At 39.8% G+C, this 25,407-nt stretch overlaps 1 protein-coding gene across 3 annotated transcripts in view; it reads left to right on the forward strand.

Annotated features, from left to right (window-relative positions):
* The first annotated feature begins 8,119 nt into the window (after positions 1 to 8,119).
* FAM53B (family with sequence similarity 53 member B) overlaps positions 8,120 to 25,407 on the forward strand; it is a 124,074-nt gene continuing 106,786 nt past the window's right edge. The window contains exon 1 of one of the 3 annotated variants that reach the window (XR_013346720.1): positions 8,120 to 8,254. The gene's annotated coding sequence lies outside the window, so the exon portion shown is untranslated. Of the gene's footprint in view, positions 8,255 to 18,491; positions 25,402 to 25,407 lie in introns of those variants that run through there. The other 2 variants (XM_077822944.1, XR_013346719.1) reach the window with 2 other exon arrangements.

A 25,407-nucleotide genomic window follows, 5' to 3' on the forward strand; every position in this document is an offset into this window, starting at 1 on the left:
CATGGGCGGTGATTAGCCACGAACCTCACATTCAACAGTGATCACATAGCATACCTGTGGCAACTACAGCAATTGTTTACCTGGCAAAGTAACAGGAGGAAAGTATTTAATGTATTTTTAGCTTCTTTTAATATGAGTCAGCAGCTGGAAACAAGGAAAGAGATTCAGCAGCATGTGACCAGCCAAGTCCGTGTGAACTAGTAAATGTACCTGCTGAGAACCACTGCTCCAAAACATTTCTCAACCTCCCTTTTTAAAAGTTGGTTTTCCATTGATGAGTATAAATGTTTGTAGGCTTCAACTTGGTAAGGAAATGTTGAGCACAGCATATGACCCAGACACAGAGACTGTCTCTGAAAAGTTATCTCCACAGCCATTACAAGGTAGCTAGGCAAGGTGAACTACTGTGGGGGTGAATACATGCTGACCTTGCCTCGCTATCATATGTTACAAAAGACAGGTGCCTTTTCTCTACTAGGATGTTACAGTGAGATAACTATTGCACACTAGCCATCTCACTGTAAAAACCACTTGTTTGGCAGGGAAGACATAGCCTTACGTTGTAAGCTCTTTACGGCAAGAATTGTCTCATCCTATATTTAATCAGTATGGCCCTTATGGTTGGGCCTCAAGGCACTGCTATAATACAAATAACCAGTACATGCTTAGCTTAATAATGAAATGAATATAATGCCCACTATTTAACGGTAATAATTATATTTAAATGGTTGATCTTTGAATGCTGCCTTGATGAAAGTTAGGATTGTTGTTGGCTTCCAAATGGGTTTGCTATATTGAAGCAGTGCTATGGGGAGGGATAGCTCAGTGGTTTGAGCATTGGCCTACTAAACCCAGGGTTGTGAGTTCATGAGAACCATTTTTACATAAGGGTGAGTTCTTGAATAGTTTTTCCAGTACATTAGGTATAAGCTTGCTTCTCTTCATCAGTGATACTGATCTTTTACTTATGTCCTCATCCTGAAAGTATGCATATGGACAGTACTGTAGTCATTGCAAGGAAAATCACCTATCTATCTATGTTTTGTAGGGTACTTAGTACAGGACTGTCAAATTCATGTTATCTAGGGTTACAGAGAAACTGTAAATATGGTAATTAGAAACATGTAGCATTAATTTCTAGTGCTTTTGCACTGAAATTGCTTTCTTAATCTTGGCATGCAACAAAGCAAAGAACATCCTTTGCTACCTCAATAACAGTTTTATTTTATAAGGTGTTTTAAGTACTTTAACATATCAAATGATCTTCCGTAAAATATACTGAAAGACAAGGGAAAATAAATCAGTCTTCAGGCCAGTGCTTTGCATTCCCATTCCTTGCTCTCTTGGCTTGGATAATGAGATCGTAGGATTATACTGCCCAAATCTACCCCCTTTGGCTAAATCAAGAGGTTACTGATGGACTCTGAAAGAACACCTGTGTTATACTGCTTGGTTGGAAGTATGTTCACCATGATCCAGGCCTTGAGGAGAATAGTTTAGTTAAGTGGGGAAGTATTAATGGAGCCGTAGGGCATTGAGTGTGTGGGTATGGGGGGATTTGAGATGAAGTGGCCTCAAGTTGAGGGGAAGTGATCATCAACATGTGTTCTATAATGTAACTAAAGGAAATGTCAATGCCTGGCTTGATTAGCTAAGTAATAGCATGCAATAGCTTGGAATATGTGTCATTCTGATGAACAGTTTTTCTAGAATACTAGAAATTAAACTCAAGGTCGTCATGCAGAAAAATGATGTAGCCCCAAAGTAACATATAAATGCTGAATAATAGTGAGTGTGCAATCCACTGCTGGAAAGCTAGAGTTCATAAACATTACTGAGAGAACAGAAATCAGTTTCAACACAATTCCTCGAGGGCTTGAGCGTTCACTAACAGTGTCAGATGTCAAGCAGAGATGAGACTGGAAGATCCTGCGTTTCTTAAGGAATGTAAAATGTTGCTAGGACTCTCTGAATTATTACCTTTTACTTACAACACAGAGACTAGAAATTCTGATACATACCACAGCTTGATAAGCCACCAGCCATTCTAAAACCTTGATCAAGAAAAGGTGAGTTGAAAGAAGGCATTAATTTCTAAGGACCCTACTGTGCAAGGTGTGTTTCTTGGAACAGCTAGAGTCTAAAAAGGAGAAACATGCTGAACCTAGTAATCAGAGATCCATTTTTCCTTATTATTAATATTTACATAGCACCATAATTTTGCCTGGCAGCTTACATAGATTTTAAAAATAGATTTGGGTCCAGATTGAAATCAGTGGGAGTTAGGTTCCCTAACCTAATCTTTGAAGGTCTGAGTCTTGATCCCTACCACAAGGATCTCAAAATCTAAACCAGATTCCTATTGACTTAAATGTTCTTTGGATTGGACTTTTAGTCAAGAGAGCAAGTAGAATGTTGCAGAATACTAATAATACCTGTAATGACAGTTCAGGAAATTAGGCCAAAATTTTCTAACATGCAAAACAGGCATAAAGCAATTTAAGATTGCCCCAGGTGGATTTAAGATTGTTTATGTGATTTGTTTTGTATTTGGGGTAAATCTTGTCCTTTAAAAAATTGATAACATTTCTTAACAGATACATGCCTGTGAAGTGAAAATCCATGCTGCATGTGGCAAGGATTCTATGATGGAAAACAGGTTTTTAGGATTTTTGCTATCAGAGAACTAGCAAATTCCATAATTAAGACAGGATATTTCATGTGTCGACTGTCATAAAAACAGCACCACTAGCTACAGCCCTCTGTGCTCAGCAGCATCTGATTTAGAGTGAGATAATCTCCTTGATCCAGATTGGTTTTGTGAGATGGAACATGTTGATTATCTTGTGGATTTATAATGAAACAGTAGTTAAGATAGGACACATTTTGCAAGGATACCTGTGCTTCATGTCATTTGGATACTTTCCATTTTAGAATCACTTCTCACACTGGGGGTGGGATCTGATATAGGTGTCCATATTTGTGCTACTTGGGCATGGGTGCTGGGGATGCTCCTGCACCCCCTGGTTTGAAGTGATTTCCATCGTATACAGGGTTTACAGTTCAATGGCTCTCAGCACCCCCATTACACAAAGTGTTCCAGCACCCTAATACTTGGGCATAAACTCCCATTGACTTAAATGGAGCCAGGATTTGATACTAAATTGTTGATACCTATGATGATCTTGTGTTAAGCACTGAACTAAGACTCATGAGATTGGGGTTCAGTTCCTGGCTCTGTCACAGAGCTTTTCTGTCTTACCTTGGACAAGTCACCTAATTGCATGGTGCCTCAATTTCCCCTCTGGAAAAAGGAGATAATACTTCCTCATCTCATGGTCGGGTTGGGAGGATAAAACTATAAACGTTAGCAAGTGCTCAGATACTACAGTCATAGATAAGATATAGGTGTCATAAAAATAACACTTCTTCTGAAATGACTATCAATGGCAAATACAGCGCAAATAATCAGTGTGACAACATAACACACTGCATTGGCTCTGCATGGGTGGAAAGACTATCACAAAGTTTACACAGCCACAGGACTGTAATTTACTAGCAAAATATTGGGCAACAGCAAGTAAAGGAAATTGTATCTATCTATGGTATTTATCATTGTACTTTAGCTAAGAGCTATAAAAACTATGACCACAATATAATTAGAAAGGGTCCACAAAGGTCCATAACTATCTGTTTACCAGAGGCCTTACCCCTTCCAGCTGTTTTTCCTGTAAGAACTTCCAGCTCAAGAATTGCCTTTCCTTTTGTGGGTTCCAGGACTAGCTGTTCCAAGAAGCACTCATTTAAGGTGTCAAGAGACTTTATCTCTGCCTGAGGTGACATGTACCCAGTCAATATGGGGATAATAACAATGGGGGATTTCAGCTATCCCCATATTGACTGGGTACATGTCACCTCGGGACAGGATGCAGAGATAAAGTTTCTTGACACCTTAAATGACTGTTTCTTTTAGCTAAAGTACAGTGGAAGGGGTAGGGCCTCTGGTAAACAGACAGTTATGGACCTTTGTGGACTCTTTCTTTCTAGTTATATTGTGGTCATAGTTCTAGAAGCTAATTCTGGAAGGTAAACATGGGGAGTCACATTTTGTGCTGACTTAATGCAACTCCAATGTCTACACCCTAAATCAGCACAGAATTTGGCCAAACAAATCTACAGCCTGTGGCAGCTAGTCTCAGAGGGCTCTTCCTTTCTTCCTTCCCTTTAACAAAGAACTTTTATATAGTCCATCAAAACTGGGACTCTGTTTTTCTCCTTTTCAAACAGATCTAAAATGGCTAATCGCTAAATTTAAATAATACTATTTAAATAGATTGTTAAATACTGTCTCTGTGAAAGCATCTTGTTATACCTAAGCAAAAAGGTCATGTTCACCTTGATTGATAGCACTACACAGACAACACACTTGTCTTGAAGCATAGGGGACTGGTGGTGAACAAGGGCTATTTTTTGCATGGAGGTACGAGAATAAACAGAATGCAACTTTGTCAGGTTATGGGAAAGTGAAATTGCTGTACAGAGGCTGCGGATAAGTTACCCTATAAACTTTTATTACTTATCTGTTCAATTGGGAAACTATAAAAACACATCTTAAAAATTTGATCACCATGTTCTGAAAAGGGGTTTGAGAATGTTTTATTTTTATTATTTCTAGGCTGTATATGTGATCAGAAAAGCGCCCAGTTTAACTGAAGCTGAGGAACTGGATGGCAAATATCTGCCAGATCATTCAGTCCTTCTTCCTGTTAGTAAAGCACATTAATAATGTTTTGTCCTGTCTAATTTTAAATGTTCCAAGCAATGGAGCTTTCATCACTTCTTGTAAGAGTTTGCCTGTCAGGGAAATTTCCCAGATATCCAGCCTAAGTTTCCCTTTCTTAATTTCACCCTATTACTTGTAGTTACTTACCCCCTTCTGTTATGCTAAATTAATATTATTTCTTGGTGTTTGTTTAGTACAGTAGATTTGAACCCCAATTCAGCAGAACACTTAAGCTCATGCTAGGAACATGTGAACTATCACACCTTTTCTCCTAGTGTAGACATACCCTTATTGTGTATGATCATGAATCCCACTTGGCATTGGACCTAGCAATGAAGATAACCACCTTCTCCTCTAGCCCAAGAGGCATAGGCCTATGCTTTAGATGATAAAGGTCTCAGGGTTCACTCCTTGCTGACATCTGTGGTATTTGCATCTACATGTCCATGGTTTATGAGTATATTCTATGTATATTTTGTACTCGTTCCTACGTCCACTTTTAATTGTTATATGTAGCCTAGTTACTCATGCATAACATGCATCTTAATTCTTTAATTGCATTCTGTCCCAGGAAGAAGTCCAACTATATGTTAGATACAATCCACTTTTTACCAACGTAAAATATTGCTGTTAAAACAGGTGTATTTTGGAGACGGATTTTAGCAGCCATCTGAGCAGACATATCCTTGAGCCTTTGTAAACCTCTGCTCCTGCCTTCATCTGATGTGTTTCTACCTTTGGATTTGAGCAACAACCACTTCCTGGAAGGAAACACTGAATGAGATGAAAAATGGAGGGAAAGGAAAGGGAAAACCAGTGTTCTCAATCCCCAATCCATGGGGATTCTGAGTGTTCATTCAGATTTTCTTCTCTTTTTGGACTCTTCATTCCAGTGTATTAATGTCATGTGGCATATTTTTGAGGTGGTCCAGAGGTGAAAACCTGATCGTTTATTTGCTATGGGCAAGGTTCTGCCACCCTTACTTGGTGAGAATTATTCCATGCTGACTCTCAGAGATTACTCCAGTCCCTTTAACTCAACCTCTTAGTGGGCCTGTTGACTGGAAGACTCCTGTGGCAGCAGATCATTTGCTCCTGCCACAAATCCACCTGTCCCTGCACACAACTCTGCAAGTGGACTATATAGGGTATACATGTCCCTTGCAGAGCCTCCCCACATCCTAATCCCTTCCCTCTTTGCTCAGTAGACCATTGCTCTGAATCTTTAAAAGGAGCGGTGTGCTCTTACCTTAGTCCCCATTTGTGCACATCATAAAACCATGACACAATTCAGCATTGTCAGTGGTCTCTGCTCAAGGAAGGTTCAGAATAGAATAGCAGGAATTAGAACTGAGGTATGTTGGCAAAAAGGGTATGGGAAAGCTCTTAGGAGTGACAGTCTGATCCATATTCCTGTGATCGCGCCAGGACTCTCCCTTGGTGGCCTCACTTTCAGGAACACATAATTCACTCACATGCTTTGTTTAGTAAAAGAAGTGGGGAGAGGGAATAGCAAAGGCCTGAATAATTTTCCAGTGCAAAGGAGAGAAATAGTATCCCACTGCACTGTATTTAGGATGGGTCTGACGAGCCAAATGTTTGCAAGGGGATCAGAGTATGCCAGCAGGAGTCACTGTAAGCCTCCTAATGGAAATTTAGGAAGTTAACAGAAGTCTTCAAAATAATCAAAGATTGAGGTGAATCATTTAATTGCAGGTGATAACGAACATTTAAACAACACCAGTATTAGTAAGTTCTGCAGCATTCTTGATCATTTATTAGTTTTACTTCTGCATGATCTGGTTGCCTTTTCATTTTACTTTATTATTTTATTTTATAACTCATTTTTAAAAAATGTAATAAGTAAAGCTATTTCCTGGGACAAAGACTACATCTATCCTGCAGACTGAAATAACAAAGGTCTGGAGCAGTTTATATCAAGTTGCCTCAAATTTCTTAATCTCACTACCCTGCAGCAATATCTGTTGGGAGTAGTGAGTGGACCCAGGTATTTCCCTACTGTTACTTGCAATTCCTAATTGTTGGCATCATCAGTGGGACCCATCTTTAGTATAAGATCAGTGCTAACTCTTAATACTCTGAGAATGATGCATCTAGAATAATAAAAAGATTCCAATATGTGTTGGTGATGGTGTATTAGAATTGTATGAGCACACACAAGTCCAAGACCTAATTGTACAGACAAAGCCTTTCATTTTTTTATTTTACCTTGTGATACAAGCTTCACTGGTTACCTGATTAGACCTCAATGAACAGTCAGAAAAGCCACAAAATAAAAAAGTCTGGCCTGTTTGCATTCGTAAATATAATGAATTCCCAAGTGATCAAAGTGTAATGGTTCAGAGAGTTTTAAATTATAAAAGAGAAATAAAACAGGGGTGTGCTTCATAATATAAACCTTTTACTTTAACCCCCCCCATGCAAAATTGATTTAATTACCTTGTATAAAGCAAATGCAATATAGCTCAGAAGATCAAGTAATGGCAATTTCGAGCATGTGCCTGAAAACATAAATTCACTCACCCATAGATAATTTTAATTAAGAATTATTTACACTATAAATTAAGCCTGGATGCCTGACCTAAAGACATCTTATATACCCGTACTTAAAATGTTTTGCTGGACAACAGCAAACAGCAAAAGATCACGAACGTACTATGAGCGCTACTTCAGCTTAACAGAAACACCCCCGTTCCCCAGATCTGTAAACTGATGTGGGGAGCGATGCTCAAATACCACGGATCGGAAAAACCACGGCTCACCCCCCACCGCCCCCTTCCTCGAAGGAACCCGAAAAGAACTTTAGACTGATGGGTGCCAAGGACTGCGGCTGCCCCGGGAAATCAGCAGCTAGCCGAAGATTTGGTGTAAAGCAATGAGCCACCACCCTCCCGAAGAAAGCCGAGGCAAGTCGACGGCCCAGGTTTGGACTCCGAAACATGCTGCCGGGCTTTGCGGGTGCGTGCCCCAGCGCAGCGCGTTTCCCGACCGGACCCCAGGAGCTGAGGCCGCCGGTTGCAGATTGCCCAGAGCAGAACGCCCTCTCGCCACAGCCTCGCTGTAAGACAGTGACAAGCCCCCCCGGCCGCTGAGAAAAGCAGCTCCCAGCCCTGCCACCAAAGCTACAGGGTCTGCGCTGCGCCCCACGCTGAAGTCATCAGGCTGCTGACGCCAGCCGATGAACAGCCTGCAAGTGCAATACGGTGTAACCTTGATGAGGCGGCGAGGGCAGCAGCCCTGCCCTGCCCCGTGGTGCGTTTTAAAGGGACGAGTTGAAAACAGTTCAGGAAGTGACAAGCCTATTTCCTCTCGGTGAGCAGATCGGTACGAAGCACTCCAGATCCAGCAGGGGAGTCTTGCGGGCTCCTTCTGGAGACGGATGCTGCAAACCGTACCCAGGAGACCCACCGCCGGGTGCTGGAGGATGGGGACTTAATACAAAGAGACAGAGTAAGAGATCCCGCTTAAGATGGGTCGCTTTCTTAATGACACGCTGGGCATTCGCCTGGTCTCCTCTCCCCTTTTCCCCATCCCCCTGCCAGTGGTCTGGCCCTGAGCAGATATTGTTGCAATGTGTAAAATAGTAGAGCTGGGACACTTTTATTCTCTTCTCGGAGAGAGAGAGAGAGAGAGAGAGAGAGAGAGGCTGGCCTGATGGCTTGAGGTGGAGGCTATTTCTTTTTTGTTTCTCTTTGTGCTTGACTGGCTCGCCTGTATCTGAAGGGATGGGACAGGGAAGTGCCCGGGTGAGCCCCAACGAAGCAAGCAAGGGAGCAGGGTCCCACTGAAAGTCTGGTCCAGAGCGAGCGAGCCAGGGGATGATTGATCCTGCGGTATTCGTTTTATCCGGTTTATAACTTCATCTTTCTCGGCTGTCATTACAGAGCCGTTGTTAGGGAAGAGCGAAGAGGAGGGGGATGCGGTAGGGAGGGGGGCGGCAGCTTTCCGAAAAGTTTCGGCGTTATTACAGGACGGCGCTTTTGTTGCTTGAACTTTGCAGTTAGCCCAGAGATCTGGATACTGAGTCGCGCAGTTTTGTTTTGGTGTATTACTTTTGGACCGTGCGGAACCATGCAGTGGCTGCTGCTTGCCACTGGGAATTGCAACTGGCAGTGGGTTGGGACCCCTCCGTGGTTGGAGTTGTTGCTCTTCTGTTTGTGCTGGTTGAAAATTGCATGCTTTGCATTTGCACATGGCGATAGGATCCGTCCTTGAAAGCTTCTTGTAAAGTCACATTTTTGCAATACGTCATTGATTTGTCAGTCCCAGGGGAGTTTATTCCCCAAGATTGGTGGCTCTTCTCTGAGGGCTAAAAGAAAGAAGTAAATCTGATCATAGCCAGGCTTGCAAAGCTGACATGCGTTCTGTTGTCCCTGAGTGCTTTATAGTCCACTCCATAATAACATTTGTCCACAGTGCTCTATATGTGTATGTAGGGCCCACTGTATATTATAGCAGCGATATTTCCTGCAGCTACTTTAACTGGATATTGTGTCTCCTCAGGTGTCTCACTGCTGGGCTGAAATACAGCTCCTGGATTCTTTATGCCTCAGTGTATATTTTAGACATACTGTACTTTGATGGTGAACAAAGAACAGCTCTTGTCTGCCTATGATAAATGGCCTTCGGCCTCCTATAGGCTCGACTCTCTAGCATTATATATACAGTATGTTCTTTGACTATAGGGTACCCACTAGTAAACTGTACATTTTAACATTAGGTGTATGTCTGTCAGTGCTTTTGTACAAGCCAGAGTATACTTTCCTATATCCAAAGCAAATGAGTGCTATGGTTGGCTGTTGTCAAATATGGTGAGGATTTATTGCTCCCTTATCTTTTTGGGGGTTGTCTTAAGGCCAGTACAGCTGTTTGCTGTATGCTGACAGAGATATTCAAATGGCTTTTTTTCATAAAAACATGATAGCATACCTCCATGTGACTTCCTTGCCTATGTACTAATAGCTGTATTCACTGGTAATAGCAGACTGATTTCTTGCTGAGCCTACTTACAGCAGGGAAATAGATGGCGGCAGCATTAACTGGCCCATATGGTATATGATCTTGTTAGCTGAGAAAATCATGTATGTGAGAACTCATGACTAATGCTGACCAAAGTAACAGCTAGTCTTGTGAAATTATTATATTTGTTGTCAATTTTGTCATAGGCTCTGATTTCATCTTAATTCGAATACACTCTGTGACAAACCTGGTGCAGCTAAGATATTTGAGATTGGGTTATTACGTGTTAATACTCTGCACTTTTTCCACCATAAAATAAGTTGGGGATGGAAAGAAACTGTGTGTCTCCATATTTGTATTACTACCCCTTTTTTGGATCATGGGTATATTATATCTTTGCTGAAATGATGGAAGGTTGTGCTTTCATTTGTACTCCCAGTGGTACAGTGCATAAGGACTGCCCTGAGTTCAGCAGACTTTAGTGGTGAGTTGGCCATAGAGAAGCTGTATCAAGCTATAAAACCAAGCAAAATATAATGGTGAAGCTGGCATGTGCTGAGAGAATGGCATCAATTAGGTGCTTTGATGTACATTTGTTGCAGGAAAAACAGACAAATTCATATAGTCTAGCCAATGAGGGTTGGGGATGGAGTTGCCCTTCAAGAGTTTGGGCTGTAGCGAACAACCATTTCTCTTGTGTTAGAATTAATATGCTCTGCCTGTGTAATTTTTTTCCTGAATGTATCAATTTATTCCACTGCCCTTCCAGACTGGGAGTAACGGTTAGCACAGCTGAAACTTGAAAGTTCAAACCACCAGCTACAAAACTCTGATCCACCTAGCTGTACCAGGACTTAAATGCATGGCAGGACGGACATTTGACTGAATGTATTGCATTGACACACTTGCCAGCGCCATCTTTAGCTATTTAAAACTCTTCCCTTCAATGAGTCCCTCATTTCTTCACATTATTTCTTCCTGTTGGTAGCCATATTGTAGAATTTTACTTCCTGAATACCAGGGGTGAGGGGCGTATCTAAGTATCATTAGGTGAATCATTCCAACAGAGGGTAATGAAGAGCAATCTGACTACCTTTATAGTGAAGTCCAATGGAGTTGAATACATTTGGGTTTTACATATATTTAATTGGGTTCTGTAGAATTTATTCTACAAATCTGTGAAGTAGTTTAGCCATCCAAAGCTTACTATGGCAAGGATACATTTCTCCATTAAATTATATGAGATTGTTCAAAATACCTACAGAGAGGTTATCATTTTCTGTGTATTATTTAAGACTTTTCTCCCCAGGAGTCTTAAAAGATTTAATTTCCTTGACACCAAATAATATATATAGCGTTTGTAACAGAGTGCAAGCTCATGCACGATGAGTAGCTCAAAGGATTCATTTGCCATGCAGCCAGCATATATATCTATAGCTGTCTTCAGCTGGATTTGTAGTTTGGAAATGTACCCATCTGCTTAAAAATCCCTCTAATGTGACATAAAAAAAGGTATATAACATGCTGATAAAGTGAGCTTCAGCTGGAGATTCAAACCAGATGTGGATGTTTTCTTTTTAAATGCTCAAACAACAGTAAGAGTATATTTTGACAAATTAAAAGCTACTTGCAAATTGCAAAGGTAACATTATCTTGGAATAACTATCTTTGTAAAAATACTGAACACTTTGAGTGGCTTTACATTTCGTCTTCTATCCTATTTAGTTCCATCACCTTTTAGCCAGATTCTTCATCACTCTCTTGAAGGAGCCATTTTCTAAACAGCAGCGATGCACATGGCATCTGCATGGCCTGGTCTGCTCAGCTCTGTCCCTCTCCTGGCAGCACAGCTATGATTTCTGAACAATACACAGAATATTAGAGTACAGAATGTGTCACTGTAACAGTTCTCAGCTAACAAAGTGCCAATCCTGTAGGATAATAAGTGCCTTCAACCTGTGACTGATCTAGGACTAAATATTTACTAAGTCTGGTTGAAAAACCAGAAAATTTAAGACAGAATTTCTGTAGAAATTTTTTGGGTGGCTCAAAAAACCAAATTCTTGGTGAAAAATGTTGTCAAAATTTTCAAAATCTGAATGCTTTGATCAGTTCTATTATTTACGTATGTGGGGCCTCAGCCCACTGTAATTTTGGGGAGGACTATTCCACATATGGAGAGAAAGATGGAAACATTTCTTTGTCATAAAAAAAATAAAAAATAAAGGCACAGTGTGTGAAGTGTGTGTGGGGGGGGAGAGGGGGGAGAGAGAGAGTTTGCAAGGGGTTACAGACCCAGCCCCTTGGCCCCCCAGATTGAGCCAGGTGGATGAAGGGCACACTTTAAACACTGTCTTACCAAAGATGCTGCTTCTAGATTCCGATAGATTCTCCCCCCAAACCCCATTTTTTCAGGCCACTTTAAGCAGCACTGTTAAGGCTGTTTGAAGCTGCTCAGAGGTTTGGAATGTTAGAAGTAGCCCTGATGTAGCTGCATTAATAGGCAGAATGCAGGTGGGGGCAGTCAAAGGTGCATAAGTGCCATTTATTACATGCTTCAAACAGCTGCCATTTTTAAAAAACTGTCTGCCATATAAGTGTTTCTTTCTTTCTGTCACCGTCAGAGGTAGAATTCCCTCCCCAAATTAAACTGGCTTTAGAAAGGCTACTGAAGACACACATTGTACTACATACATTCACAGAACGAGATGATCCACAGCAGGAATTTCTTGCACTCCTTTACATTTCAAAAGTGGGAAGGCAATTTTTGTTTCTGAATCTGCAGATTCAATTTTTTTGTTTCCAGGTCAGATCTAAAACAGGAAGGTTTATATTTCCTGGTTCTGGTTTGGATACAGGCCCGGTTTCAGAGGACAACTTACATGAGACTTCTGTCTTATAAGGCGGATATCTTGTGAGGAAAAACTCAGTTATGCAGCACTATCTAATCTGAACCTAGACCTGAATCATAGTCCTGACTGAGCTCTGAACGTGATTCCTAGTATAAATGAATCAATATCTGATCCACTGCCTTCTAGAGCTCAGAATCAGTATATACAGGCTGAGCAGGCAGTGTACAAAGCAGATCCAGAATTGATTTAGGCTAGGGTTCTCATATATACATCTATATTATACAGTCCACTAAAATTATGTATGTAATTATTTATGTAACTTTAGTGTATTTTTTCAATATAACACGTTGTGATTCAATTTCAACAACTTTCATGGCACAGTAAGGCATACAACTTTTGCCAGAATCAATCTATAATAGATTTGTGAGAACATGTTTAAAGAAGCTTTTCCAGTGAATGAATAGAGGTGTAACTGTGTTTTATACACTGTGTCCATTTTATATTACTGTTCAAGTTCTGATTTTGTGACAGGCTGCTACATGTTTTGAGGCTGTTTCTTCCATTCTTTCCTTTCTCCCAAAATTCTACAGGGTTTCTCTCCCTCACTCTGTAGTGGAAACTCCTTAGCTATTTCTGAGAGTGGATGAAGGAGATATATTCTCTGTGCTATTCCTACAAAATCCCAGCAAAAGAAAGAAAAACGAAACAAACTAACAAAACCAATTTGAATGGTCTGATTCTGATTCACTTACACCCCCCTTCACACTGATGTGAAATTAACTTAATTTGAGTTCTTCGTGATTAACATCAGGCTACATCAGGGCAGAATTTGGACCAAATAGGTGAAGCAGTGAGAACTGTCAAAGTTGTTCACTGGTATTTAAAGGGTTTAGCCCACAGAGCCAGCCTAGGGGTTTGGGATCCTCTTGGCATGTTGTAAGAGGAAGGAAATGATCATTCCTGTAAAATACCTGTACCTAGAGGAACTCTGTATCTTAGGGTGAAAAAACACTGAGAACAAAATCTTGTTTCTTCTGGTGCCATGGAGAAGCAGGACAGCCAAGGTAGCATGAAAGAGCTAGGAGATGTTTGTACAGTGGAAAAGGAAGAGTGAGGGGCGTCTGTTTTTAGGAACAGAGACCTGTTTGGTTTCTTTTTGCCCCTGTTTCCCTGACAAGGAAGGGAAGGCGAAGGATGTGTGGCAGAAACAATTAGGGAAAACAAAAATATTTGAAGGGCCTTGGAGGACTTTGCATTTCAAAGGTTCCACTTTGTAGAATTTTGTATCGTATCACCATGGTTAAAAATTGTGACTGTGACAGCCATTTTCCCCTCTCTTCTGCTGGGGGGCAATGGCTGGGCAAGCTTGGCAATCTGTACCAGGAACCTGTGTTTTGCATTGCAGAGGTCCTTGCAAGGCCATTTAAGAAATATCATACTAACAGCCTCTTGTGTGTCTGATCCCAGGAGAACTAAAATATAAACTAATCAGCATAAGAGAAGGGAATTTTCCATCATACTACTCTTGGGAGATTGTGAGTGTATCAGCCACTAACAAGACCTGAACCTGAGTGGCTGCAAATAGATAGCAGAGCTCTACATTAGCATGTAGGAAAATTCAGATTTGCACAATAGCTCCCTGAATATTATGAATGCAATTTTATCAGAGTGCAGATCCCAGGCCTATAAAATTAGTGCTATTCAGAATGCAGACCTACTAGCATGTTTGTTAGACTAGATGCTACAGTGATGTGTGCATTAGAAATGCCTAGGAGAGACAGCTATGACATTTCAGAGAGAAATCTAATTCATCTATCTACCTACCTGCTTTTATGGCCCTCTCACCACACGCTCTGGACACCTCTGTAATGATAGAATTCATTATATGTCATGTGGACCATGGACCTGATTTTGACCAGGCTCACACTGGTGTGAATCAGGAATATCTCCACAGAAGTCACTGGAGCTGATTCCCCTCTCACACCAGTTTCGCAAAAGTTTTTCTGTCTTCCATTGAGTTACTCCAGATTTTTACTGGAGTAAGGAAGAGCAGAATCAGGCCCAAGAGCTTCCGTTTTGTACTCTTATTTTGCATATCAGTAATGTGCATGATATACACATGATGAGGGAATTTATTGTTTCATAACAAGGTTATGCTACAAATTCACAGCCCAGCCAACTCTGACCTAGCTATTTGCTTAGGCCAGTAATGCAGAACATGGCTTCGGTACAGTGAACCAGCTAACAGATCATGAGGCTGTTTTGATTTTTTTCATACTTTTATGGGTTGTCCACCTTTAGAAAGACAAAATTTCCAAGCAAGAGTTTAATTTAGAAGTTCAGCCCTGTTGGTGTGAACCTCTGGACTTCAGTATTACAGAGTTTGCATGCATGCATCTCCAAGTCATCAGCATGTTAAATTTGTTTTGAACATTAAGAGCCTGACCCAGCAATTAATTCACACTCAGGACTTCTGTTGGTTTGAATAGGTTGTTTCATGGGTTCTAAACTTTGTCTAATAAGATTTGCTGCAGAAAAAGCCTTCTATCCAAGGGAACTCTCGGGAAGAAATTGTTTGACATTAATAAATGCAGAAGTATAGAAACCACAACAAATTCCAGTCATTCTTTAGTATAGGGACAAATTCATCCCAGTGTAATTCTGTAGTAATAATTGTATTTAAAATGAAGGTTAAAAATTAGAATAATGATTGCAAAATCCGCTGTGCTCATTTTGTTCATTGTACCAAAAAGGGCCCAAGCAAACCTTGGTCATGGTTTTTGCTTTCAGAAAATTAAATATAACAGTAGCATCGGTGTTGCTGTACTGCAGCCCATTTGAGTCATCCCTTGGGTTACGTAATTCCCTATTTTCATTGAAGTTGGCCATAAAGTTTGCTTTTCACAGCCAAAGGTTTAGCACTTTTTAAATTATACTGTGCTGTAGGTACTGGAATGAAGTGAACAAAAAGAGTTTGTCATTTGTGCCATAGCTTTACAAATACGAGGCTTTGTTAGAAATGGAATTTGGCAGATGTTGATATAGCAGTTTAAAAATTTACCAATTTTCTTGGTTGCCAGTTCAAAACCAGCTTAATTGGAAATGACCAGAAGTCTTTATGATGGTTATTTTATGGCAGATGAGAAATGAGGTTTGGTGATTGAAGTCACAAAAGTGAGCAGAACTGGTATAAATCAGCAACTTTGTTGACAGTCTCAGTGAAGGAGCTGAGAATTGGCTGGGTGTGAAGGTAGAGCTATCCTTTTACCCCTAAATATAATATCCTTCCAGGTCAGACTTAAAGCACATTATTGGAGTCCTGTGGGGAAGCAAACCTTGCGATTGCTTGTGATGTAAGATAGGAGGACTTCAGTCTCCACAGGGGTCAGTCAGGTACCTTTCCGTTGCACTAAATTTGCATCAAAGCACCAAAATGCTAAGGAGAAGTACAAGAGAATAGCACAAGCATGTAGGGACAAAATGTAGAAAGGCTAAAGCACAAAATGAGTTAGACATACCAAGGGACATACAATGCAATAAGAAGAGGTTTTTAAATACATATGGAGCAAAAGAAAGATGAAGGAAAGTGTAGGTCCTCTACTTAGTGGGGTAGGCATGCTAATAATGGAGGATATCAAGAAAGCCTAGGCATTTAATGACTATTTTGCCTCAGTCTTCTTGATCTGTGGCCTTCCAGGCATCCATCCACTCTCCAGTATAAATGAAAAGCAGACTCATTTGTGCTGGCTGTCAGAAGCCCCACAGCTGAGGAACAGCCAGGTGAACTGGAAACCCAGCTATGCCTCTTTAGTCAGTAGCCGAAATGTATGTGTGTGTGTGTATGGTATAGGAGATGCTATGCCAACTCTAAACCACCTGAGGATTCCCTTGTGCCAGTGGAGTGGTATAAAGCAACTCCAACAGGTCAACCAATCACAACACGATTGCTTTGAAGTGGCCTTTTGATGTGTTTGCAGTATTTCTGTGTTGGAATTCAGTTGCCATAACTAGGGCATCTCCATCATGAAAGGCTTCTTAGTTCCAGCTCTGGTTCTAAAGATCCTAAAGATCAGAAAGTCACTTTAAGAGATCTTTTGTTTTGTGTCTGTAATGCACATCTCCAGTAGCCTAGTTATGTGGCCATGTTTTGCCTTTGTTCTGCGTGTGGATCAAGGCCTATGGTCCTATTTTATTTAGACTGTCCCTAACTTACACATTATGGGAAACACTCACAGAGTCTCTTTGGTCATCACCAGGGCAACCTTCTACATTATATTTAGGATTTCTAGTTTTAGGTTTAGAGTTGTGGAGAAGAAATGATGAAACTAGTCCAACTCATCTTTCAGAGTTCAGTTTTTTAGTTTTTAAATCAGCACTGGTGCTAGCTATTTTGAAATGTCAAATTGTGTTGCGGCCTGCTGTTCTTCTACATTGATTCTCCTCATGGTGATGTTATTATGAAAACTGGTTTTAAATTTGGTAAAAATTTGAGGTATCTATCTCATTTATTTCACATAGCACATATTGTATACTCCACTCACACGCCAACAGGTTGTTTCTGCTCGCTTCTGTAAAAATTTCTTGAGTGGCAATATGTCTGATATAATCAGGAGTTCTATAATATGGTTTGGTAGGAGCAGAGAGATTTCTCCCTGTAGACAGCGGTAGTGTTTTATAGAAAAAAGAAAAGGAGTACTTGTGGCACCTTAGAGACTAACAAATTTATTTGAGCATAAGCTTTTGTGAGCTACAGCTCACTTCATCGGATGCATTCCGATGTGTTTTATAGGATAGCTTTTAATAGGGAGGCATGGTGATCTAATGGTTAGAGCATGGCACTTGGGGTCAAGAGACCTGGGTTCTAGTCCCAGCTTTATCACTAACTAACTGTGTGACCATGGGCAAGTCATTTTTCCTCTCTGTGCCTTAGTTGCTTCAGCTATGAAATAGGAATAATAATACTTACCAATCTTTGCAAAAGTGCTATGGATGTAAAGCTTTAGGTACAAAATGTGCTCTTTATTATATATTTCTTTGGGATGTTATCTAACAGTTGAGCAAGGCTGGGTGCTCTAGCCATTTCTTGTGTCACAATGATATGCTAAAAGCGACAATACTTTTGAATGGTCTAGGTTTTATATTTGTGTGATAACCTTAGTAGCATTGAAGCCTATTATCAAACCTTCTGTGTTGATAATAGTCATACATGTCATGAAGTCACTTTAAGTGTATGCTACTAAAACCAATTATGGGTTTTTTTTTTTTGCCACAGCCATTAAAAAACAATATCATATAACATTTTTGAAGGGGCAAATTTTAATACAATTAAATATATGTCAAAACATACCATCAAGTGCAAGAACTGAAAATCCATTACAATTAGGAAGACACAGAAAGCTTTAAAAGAAAAATCTACATTAGTCTTTGGTAGCATCTCCATTAACCTAGAAAAGATAATCCATTTATTGAAATATCAGTTGTGTTATAATTGAAATATAATGCAGTAGAGAGTGTTTTGCACAATGAAAGGATCATGTTTAAAGAAGATTTAAAATTACTGATAGATTAATATGGAAAAACTTATTCACCCACAGTTTCTGTTGCTCATTGTGTATGCTGTTGGTCAAAATTACTTTTCCCATAGAGGTTTTGGATAAATTGTTATTATTGGATACAGGTCAGGAGGGGGCAGAGACTGGGTAAAATTGCAAACATTTTTCATACTTGCTATCTAGAAGGCTAAACATTGGCTAAATAATTCAGACTATAGATGCGATCTTGTTTCCACAGAAGTGAAAGGCAGTTTTGTCATTGATTTCAGTGGCTGCTGGTGCAGGCCCTAGATCTCTATACAAATTAACTACTCTGGCTATAAACCCATGAAACTAAATGAATGTACATTACTTACATGTAGTAGATCTGCTCTTTGTCTATATATATATGTATTGAAGTGAGCAATTTAATAATGCTGAATTCTTTGGAAACAAATTTATCCTAAGACTTCCCAAGCCATTCCATGAATATAATACATACTCTTATATGTTTTGACAAATTAAGTATTTTTAACTTCATTTTTAAAATTCAAACTCTTTTATGTGATTGATTGGATTGCTAGTACCCTTATTATATGCAAACTATTGTTTTAGCTGGGTGCACGCCTCTTGTGTAGTGTGACAATGGTGTAATTCACAGACACAATAAGATCACAGACTTTAAAATAATAATGTTAGAACTGAAATGAAAGTCCAAATTACAGACAGAGGGTCTGATTTTTCAAACCTTACTCATGGTTAGTAGCACTTACACAAGTAGTCCCATTGACTTCACTGGAACACACTGCTTCTCAGCATGTAAATTCAAACTAATTAGGCAGTATTAAGTTGAGCTTTATTCCTTTTTAAGGATATCTCAGTTATAAGGCATGGTGTAAAGCACTGCAAAGGGAAGTGAGTCTGTCACATTGACAGAATAGTTTTCAGTTATTGAAGAAACCCTGGAAGTTCTGTCACCACCAGCCATTTTCCACACTAACTTCATACTGTCTGTTTGTGCTCATCAAGGGCAAATCCTGATGTCCTTACTCAGTTCTTCCCAGCTGGAGTTTGTCCAAGTTGTGACTGAGTAAAACTTTAAGATTGGGCCCACGGACTATCTTCTAAAAGCAAAAAACATTAACTATCTATTCTTTGATATTTATAAGAATCCTATCACCTTAGTTCTTAAGAACTGTACCATTTTCCATTCTATCTATGGAGAGCAGGCACTGACTTTGGCATGAACTCAGTGTCTTCTTCTCTTTTAATACTATATGCTGTTAGTTTTTCCATGCATACGCCTCATATTGACCGTCTAACCTACAAAAATGTGACCACTAGAAAACTCTCTCTTGTATTAATTGGCAGCAGATACATGCTAAAAGCTAATTAATAAGGAAGCACTCAAGAGAAGAGTGAAATCATCTTACACCTGTTGCACAGTATGAATTGGGCACCCTGTTGGAGATGGGTAGTCCAAATGTTTGCAGAAAACAAGAGGACTGTGGGTAGATGGATTTCTGCTCTGTTTAAAACTGGAGTAGGAGAGATAAAGCACGGTTTGATGTAAGAACAGAATTAGCTCTAGTGTTTTAAATTATTGGGTTTGTCATCATTGAGCCAATCATCAGTTTCACCCACACAACAGCTTTTAATTTACATAATTGATGAATGGAAACTTTATTAATCCTTTACACCTGATGTAACTTGTGACACCTAATGTGATAGAAAAGTCATATTTTGGTCATGTAACTGTGTTCTAACATTTCAGAATAATATCTGTACAATTTTTAAGTAGTTTTCGTCCTTAGGGATCTCAAAATACTTTGCAGATATTTTCAGTAGTGTATACAATACCAGCATTTACAGTTGTTAAAAAATCAGTACAGTGTGCATTTTGCATAGACTTTTTCCTGTAATAAATACATCGTTTTTCTATTACTTACTATTGTTATTATTTACTAATGTGATGCCAAAGGTGTGCATGCTCTTTTACATATATGTGAGGAGACAAGTTCCCTGCCCTGAATAGGTGCAGAACATAAAAGATCTTATCAAATGAGATAATCTCTCTAGCAAGAGAACTAATTAGGGAACCCTTTGATATGCAATAATTCCTACTGTTGCTAATGAGAATTGCATGATTTTATTGAAGGCAGAATATTATTTACTTTTTCTATGACTGAAGATTGATTGAAACACATCCTCAGCTGCTGCTAGCTGGCTCTCAATGGAGCTGTGCTAGTTTATACTGGCCCATTTTTTAAAAAGGAGGAAAGATGTCTAACATTGAGTATACCCATTTAGAGAAACAGGTCTTCTGATATTCAGATAACAAAATCCCATCCAGGAGATACTATAGCACTGAGTCAACTTTTATTATCTTGAAAGAGAGTCAGAAACATTCATTTTTCTTTCTCATGCTTTTCTAAGCAAAAGGAGGCCCCTTTAATAGAGAATCATAATAGTAAAAGTGTTTTATGGGACTAAAATGAAATGAAACATAAATCAATTAACATCAAGTAGCTACAGAACCTAAAGAGGGTTGTACCAAGGGGTGGAAGTGCAACACCAGGATTTCATGGGAGGGATGGAATAAAGTGCCTCACCAGGCCAGAAGAAGCCAAGTTTTAAATGTCCAGTAGAGCTTATAAGTGAGTCTTTTTGCATTGGACAACCCAGTCACGCACACAATTCTGAGAGGGTTTCTTTAAATTCACAAAGAAGCCAAGAAATGGTTACCAGTATCTGATCATAGACCTTTGGTTTGTCCTTTCATTGGAAGGAAATACATGCAAATGTTGATGTTTCTAAAAAGGGGTTGATGTACGTTAATCAAGTAATATTAGGTAATTACAGTATTGCCAACTCTCGCAATGTGTGTTTCATAAATCCCCAACTGCTGGAATCAAGAGATTTTAAATGAAAGCTGAGCTTCTCATGCAAAGAAATGCATTATGAGCCGAGGCATGGTTGCCAAGGAATGCTTGAAAATGTGAAGCAAATGCTCCCTAAAGGCTCAGAAACCAGTAGACAAAGGGAAAGAACCCAACATTTAAAAAACAAATCTAATGATTTTTAAACCAATCTCATGATTTTGGGCAGCCTAATTCATGATTTTCAAACACTTGGAGTTGGCAGTACTGTAAATTAGCCCATGCAACATGTTGATATGGATTTTCCCGTATAACAGGGATGAGTTTTCTAGTTTCTGTGTTTGTACTGAGGAATCATTCATTGTTGTGCACTGACAAAACAGCTGGCACAGTTGTTTATCCAAATAGCACAGGGACTGTCATCAGCTTTGAAGCTGTCAGGATTCAGCATTGGTTCAGTTCTTCTCAAGATGTTGCTTCGGAAGAGAACTGTGGTGAGATCGGAGATATGCTGGACGAGGCTCCTGGGAGCCCTTAGTTAAAAATCATGGCTCAAAATGGACTGAAACTTCTCACTTTTGTTCTTCCTATTTCTCTGCTGCATATGTGAGCACTGAGGAGTCCGTTTCACTTCCTGATTTTTATGGAGCAGGAGGGAGTGTGGATGGAGGTAAGCAAGAAATGAAGTAGATGTTCTGTCTGTGGAGATGGCTAGAAGCACTTGTGGAAGCTGCTGCCTCACTTCATGCCACCACAGCCTTGCTACCACAGTCTTCTTTCCTCAAAACCGCTCAGAAGTGAGAGGGGATAGAAGCCACCAAGAGAAGGCTGGAGTATGAAAGAAGGTTGAGAAATTATGGACTAAAATAAACTTCAGCCTGAGCCTTAACTTCATTCTGACTTGATGTTAATATAGACTTCAGAATAATTATTTTTGAATACCATAAGTAGATAATTATTCCCTAGCAAATACTACAAAGTCAGCTTGCTGTTGGGGGTATCAATGGGAAAATGCAGATTTTCTTTTTCGTGGATGTGCATGCAATTCTAAATGACTCAACACTGAAGGGAATTGAGCAGTATCTCAGAGGCAGCATTTGAAGAAAGCTGAAAATAAGGTGCTTGGTTCAGCCTGAATACAAGCAGATATTTCATTTGTGTTTGCTTTTCAGTATCTCTTTCTAATACTTCAGAGGCAGATTAGATTGCTTTACTTTGTTGGGGCACACTTGCTCATATGAGTAATCTCAGCAGTTTAGGGGAGCTATTCATTGGAGTATGTGTGAATACGAGTTCCCCAATGTGGCCCTCAGGGAGCCCCTTATAGGTTCAGAATTATAAGAGTTCTAGTCTCCTGCTGTTTCTACCCTCCAGGAACTGAAATACTATGAGAATGATACTATGAGAGTGGTAAACACCCATTTTTTCATGGTTTGTGTGTATAAAAAGTTCTTCTGTACTTTCCACAGTATGCATCCGATGAAGTGAGCTGTAGCTCACGAAAGCTTATGCTTAAATAAATTGGTTAGTCTCTAAGGTGCCACAAGTACTCCTTTTCTTTTTGCGAATACAGACTAACACAGCTGTTACTCTGAAACCTATGAGAATACCAGATTTTGTATTATTTCACCCCCATAAATGGCTCCCTGAGGTGTTAAAATGCAAGTGAAACTATACACATAAATACTAGACCCCCAAATATATCTCACTAGAACGGTTTTCAAGAAAGCAGCTTCTTTAGGTGCTACTTGGCTTTGATTCAAAGGACAGTCATGGCAGGATGTTGCTTTGACTTCTTCAAAGAGGAAGACTTTATGTGAGAAAACATGGACAGGCTGAAGCAACAGCTACTATAACTCGTCACAAAATTAAACCACTCCTGAATAGACAGATTCTGCCACTTTTATTCATATAGGGTAGTCTTACTCTGTGAGTCTCATTAAAATAACAAGTCAAATTCTGCCAGTCTTACTCTCACTGTGTAGTGCCTTACTTCTCAAGTAGTCTGACTGAAATTAGTGGAATTACTTGTGACCCTTAGATTTTCCTCATTACCCAAAGACCTGAGAAACTTTTGAAGATATAAGTAATGTTGTCATGCTCATTTGCTCTTGACTTATGAAGGCATCTGCATCCAGTCTGTCCACATAGCTCAGATGGTGGGTCATATTAACACATATGTCCTATCTGTCTTTTCATCCTCTCACTCCCTTACATCCCATCCCTGTTGAAGCTTCACAAAGTTCCATCAGCTCTGATGGATACTCTGATGTTCCAAATTTAGAGCTGAGCATTGTAGTGTAGTTGGCAATAGCTAAAGGAAATTGCTTGAGCACTTCCCTCCAAAGCTTCCTTAATTTAGCATAGTGAATGCAACTAGTGTGTCCCTTTGCACTGATGAATTGTGAAGAACAGGAAGGAGAGTTCCCTTCCCCCCTCTCTGTACAGTATTTCCATATTTCCACTGGACCTATCAAAATTGGTTCCTTTGAAGCTTCCACATATAGGAACCATCATCTGGTAACAGATTGTTGTGTGTTTAATGAACCTGAGGAAAACAAAGAAATTTAAAGGCTGCCGGGCTCCACAAGTTTGTTGTTCAGTCTGCCAAATTCACACTAACTCAGACAACTCACAGAAGTTTGGCTTCTCATTCGTTAAAGAGATTTATGTAAGGTACAGGTTCCAAAATCTAGTTCCAGAATTCTGGAGAGTCCTGAGTGGCATCAGCCATTTGCAAGCGTGAGATGAAATCCAAGTGGAGCCAGCCACTTACACTGCTCATTACCATACAGAAGGGAATAACTGTCCAGACATTAGCACCTCTGCAGGGGGAATCAGAGCAACCTAACTGTAACAACTACAGTAGAACCTCAGAGTTACGAACTGACTGGTCAGCCACACACCTCACTTGGAACCGGAAGGACGCAATCAGGCAGCAATCAGGCAGCAGCAGAGATAATAGCAAATACAGTACAGGACTGTTCTAAAAAAATAAAGGGAAAGTTAAAAAAAAAGATTTGGCAAGGTAAGGAACCTGTTTCAGTGCTTGTTTCATTTAAATGAAGATTCTTAAAAGAAGCATTTTTCTTCTGCATAGTAAAGTTTCAAAGCTGTATTAAGTCAATGTTCAGCTGTAAACTTTTGAAAGAACAACTGTAATGTTTTGTTCAGAGTTATGAACATTTCAGAGTTACGAACAACCTCCTTTGCCAAGGTGTTCGTAACTCTGAGGGGCTACTGTATTCCTTAACCAGTTGGCACTGTAGTGGCTCAGTTGCCTAAGATCAGTGGGTTCTTTGGGAATGTGTGCATGGAATAACATCCACTGTTATAATTCTGTCTAAGGCCTATTTCAGTCCACTGCAAGGGCCCTTAGTCAGTCAATGTAAGGTACTCAAAAGCCATAGGCACAGAGAATCTATATATTCTAAAGAAACTAGAATAGCATTAAAAAAAGCAAGCCCCTATTCTTTTCAAGTTGCAAAGAAAGCCTCCATTGTATAACACTTTGCAGTGCTGGTTATTTTGAGCCAGCAGGCTAAAACAAATATACCAACATGTGTGTGAGCTTCACCCACGTATCTCATCAGGAATCTAACTTCAGCTCCAGTACCTGGGTGGGGCCAGTGAGATGTTAACACTAAATAATCAACACACCAATGTCCCTCTTAAATTACTGAAATGTACTAATAAGAGGTATAGCTAGTTTTCATTCTATGGTTCCCTGAAAAGAAAACACCAGACCTTCTCCAGCACTCCACTACTACCGTAAACATAAGACCCAGCTGCCCTATGCCAGCTGTGTGGTATCAGAACAAAGATGTATATATTATTGTAATTGATGCGTTTGACCTTTTATCAAACTTTATTATGGCATATTAGCTCAACTGCGTGACACTTTATCTGGCTTGCTTCAAATGAATAGCTACATCATTTCCTTCCACCTTTAGATTTAGATAATTTCTCTCAGCACAGAGTCATTCTAGGCAGCCTTGTTCTTCAAATATTTTCCTTGGGTGGATGAGTAGCTTAAAACCCTGGTTTTTGAAAGGGGTGGTTCTTTCTATATCTGTGTGTTTTCTGAGGCTTTTCAACCAGTAGACTAATGGAAAGCTCTAAGCTAACACCTCAGCAGTGGAAAGTGTCACTGAGAACATTCGCCTGTTCAGGTTATTTATTAACAAAGATTGCCCAATAACACAAATTATGACAATGGCAGTTAAGATTTTTGAACTGTCTCCAGCCCTACGGATTGTAACCATACTGATGGGATCTGTAATGGAATCTATACTAAATAATGGGTTTTGCATGCTTGTTGTGCCTAGATGACATACTTCATAGGTCACTAGGTTTGAGAAACTCAGATCATTCAGGTTTCA

This window comes from Eretmochelys imbricata, chromosome 7, assembly GCF_965152235.1.
Source record: "Eretmochelys imbricata isolate rEreImb1 chromosome 7, rEreImb1.hap1, whole genome shotgun sequence".
Taxonomy (NCBI): Eukaryota; Metazoa; Chordata; order Testudines; family Cheloniidae; genus Eretmochelys; species Eretmochelys imbricata.